This window comes from Triticum dicoccoides, chromosome 2B (assembly GCF_002162155.2).
Source record: "Triticum dicoccoides isolate Atlit2015 ecotype Zavitan chromosome 2B, WEW_v2.0, whole genome shotgun sequence".
Taxonomy (NCBI): Eukaryota; Viridiplantae; Streptophyta; class Magnoliopsida; order Poales; family Poaceae; genus Triticum; species Triticum dicoccoides.
Window position 1 is genome coordinate 524,360,271 of NC_041383.1, and position 3,583 is coordinate 524,363,853.

Below are 3,583 nucleotides of genomic sequence, written 5' to 3' on the forward strand. Positions count from 1 at the left end.
AAGAGTGCGTATAATCCATGGACTCACATTAGTCATAAAGAACTCATATACTTATTGAAAAAGTTTATTAGCCCTCGAAGCAAAGTACTACTATGCATGCCCCTAGGGGGGTAGATTGGTAGGATAGGACCATCGCTCGTCCCCAACTGCCACCCATATGGAAGACAATCAAGGATAAATTGCGCCCAACTTTCATAGCATAACGAAAGACTACACGTGCATGCTTCGGGAATCACAAACCTTAACACCAATATTCTTACTTAACCACAACCATTTACTAGTACTTCCCACATATTTCATCTCTATATCGCAAAACTATTGCAAGGAATCAAACATATCATATTCAGAGATCCACAAGTTTTATGTAGGATTTTGTGACTAACCATGCAATTGAGCAATTCCTGTTGACTCTCTAAATAGATATAAGTGAATCATGATAGTTTAATTCTTTCTACAAAATATCATGCTCTAACAAATATAAGTGAAGCAAAATAGCATTCTACGAACATCAGTTTTCTATGTGAAGAGAAACAGGCAATCCAAACTTCAAATGATATAAGTGAAGCACAAGAAGCATTCTATAAAGCCATACACAAAAGATATAAGTGAAGTGCAATGAGCATTCTACAAATCAACCATGGACTATCTCATACCATCATGGTGCATAAAAAAATGAAAACTAAATGCAAAAGACGCTCCAAGATTTGCACATATCACATGAACGAAATGAATCCGAAAACATACCGATACTTGTTGAAGAAAGATGGGATGCCTTCCGGGGCATTCCCAAGCTTAGACACTTGAGTCTCCCTGAATATTTACTTGGGGTGCCTTGGGCATCCCCAAGCTTGATATCTTTCCTCTCCTCCTTCTCCTCATAACAAGACCTCCTCGATCTTCGAACACTTCATTCACACAAAACTTAAACGAACTTTTAGTGGCGGCATTAGTGAAAATGGCAATGAAATCCCATCATGTACTGCCGCAATATTATTTTATAATTATAAACAAACATTACCCACTGTATGCTATCACAATTCTATGGCCCCAAGTCAAGGAGGCTTCAACAAGAATTCAAACATACGCAAATAATGAAGCAATAACAGCAATCTGTGAAAACAGGACAGTCTATAAAGATTTGAGCATCCACCATACTTCTATAACTCTAAAAATGCTGGAAAAACTAAGAAAAAATAAACATTTTGTATAGAAAGAAAGCGCAAAAAGTTTCAGAAGTGTTTGACGTTCCAGTAAAAAATGTAACATCGAGCACTACAGCCAAAGTTTCTGTTTTGCACCGCACAAACCAACAAGAAATCTACTCATCCTAAAGGAAAATATTGGCACATTACTTTTATAATACAATGGAATTGTACAAGGGGATAATTATTTTTGTTTAAAAGTTTCTGCAATTCAAGATTCACAAAGTTTCCATGGGCATGAACACAGTTCAAGTCATGCTCCCGCTTCCACGGTGCTCGTCCTTCTCACTTTCACTTTTCTTTTTGTGAAATTTTAAGTTACCCTCTATTTTTTTAAAACTTTATAAAAGCACTCAACAGCAATAAATGACTCTCTAAAACTTCTGAGTTGTCTCCCTGGCAGCGCTTTCTTTAAAGCCATTAAGCTAGGCATAAAGTGCTCAAGTAATGAATCCACCCGGATCCCAAGGTATATCAAAGCCAATTTTAATTAACAATGATTTGGCATTTAGTAGTGAGCACAAAGCAACATATATCATGCAATGATGAATTGTAACTCTCTTCCTATGCATCGGCATGTCATATAAGAACAATTCATGCACAACAAGTAAAGGCCAATACATAGCATAAGCAGTTTCTTGCAATTTTTTCGTGTTGGAAACATAGAGAGGTTGAGATGTAGTTCCTCTCTCATAATAATTGCAAGTAGGAGCAGAAAGCACATGCACATTACATTCATCAAAATCATCATGTGCAACAGTAAAAGGAAACCCATCAATATAATCCTTAAGAAGTGCAAACTTCTCCGATATAGTGTAGTTTGGAGAATTCAAAAAGATAATAGGACTATCATGTGTGGGAGAAATAGCAACAATTTCATGTTTAACATAAGGAACAATAGCAAGTTCATCTCCATAAGCATAATTAATATTGGCATCTTGGCCACAAGCATAGCAAGCATCATCAAAAAGGGATATTTCAAACAAATCAACGGGACCATAGCAATTATCATAGCATTCATCCTTCGGTGAGAACAAAGGGACGTTAAACAATGTATGAGTTGAAGAGTTACTCTCATTAGAAGGTGGGCATGGGTAGCTAATCCGTTCTTCCTCCTTTTGTTCTTCGCTCTCCTCATCATCCTTTTCATCCAATGAGCTAACAGTTTCATCAATTCCTTCTCCCATAGACTCCTGCAAAATATTAGTCTCCTCTTGGACAGCAAAGACTCTCTCAATAAATGCATCAATATCGGAATTGGATTTGTAATTATCATAGAAATATTTAAGGATGGAAAAAATTTCAGGTCTATAAACTGAATCATCAAAATCTTCATACTTTTCAAACAAAGATTCAATTTCATAAGCACCCTTAAAAGCAACAAATTCTTCTATTCGTTCCACATCATAGTAATCATATGTACCATTGGCATAAGAAGCCAAGGTTTCATTATCATTAAATTTGCATGAAAAGGGAAGATGTGGAGCGTTCGTCCTAGAGCAACAGGTATAATCAAACCTCAAGCATAGCTCCCGAGCATACCAACGTAACAGATGAATTTGATCCCATAACAATTTCCCTTTTTGAGTCAAGTGATAATCCCTAAAGTATTCATGTTGATCCAACGTTACTCCCATTATCAAGTTGAATGGGGTTTTCTCAGGATTATCAAAGTAGTACATAATATTTTTCACATAACGAGTATCGAGGGTTTTAGGAGGTTCCCCATCTCCATGAGTAGCAAGTACAACTAATTTTGTTGGTGTTTCGCGTTCCATATCCATAACTAAAGATAGAGAACAACTTAGAACAGGAAATAAAAACTACTTAGTGATAAAGCAAACAAGCACACACGAGAATATTCACCCCACGCTATTGCTCCCCGGCAACAGTGTGAGAAAAAGGTCTTGATAACCCACAAGTATAGGGGATCGTTTGTAGCCTGCTTCGATAAATAAGAGCGTCGAACCCAACGAGGAGCTAAAGGAAGAACAAATATTCCCTCAAGTTCTATCGACCACCGATACAACTCTACGCACACTTGATGTTTGCTTTACCGAAAACAAGTATGAAACTATTTTGCAAGAATAAAACTACGAGTACTTTGCGAGAATAAGACTACTAATAAATTGCAAGGTAGTAAAAGTGAATAGCTTTTGTCAAAGAAAGTTGTTTGTCCCTAGGCAATCGATAGCAAGTACCGGTAATCATTCTTGTAATTTTATATGACGGAGAGGCATGAGCTAACATAGTTTCTCTACTTGGATCATTTGCACTTATGATTGGAACTCTAGCAAGCATCCGCAACTACTAAAGATCATTAAGGTGGTGAAACCCAACCATAGCATTTAGTATCAAGTCATATTTACTCCCATATGCCA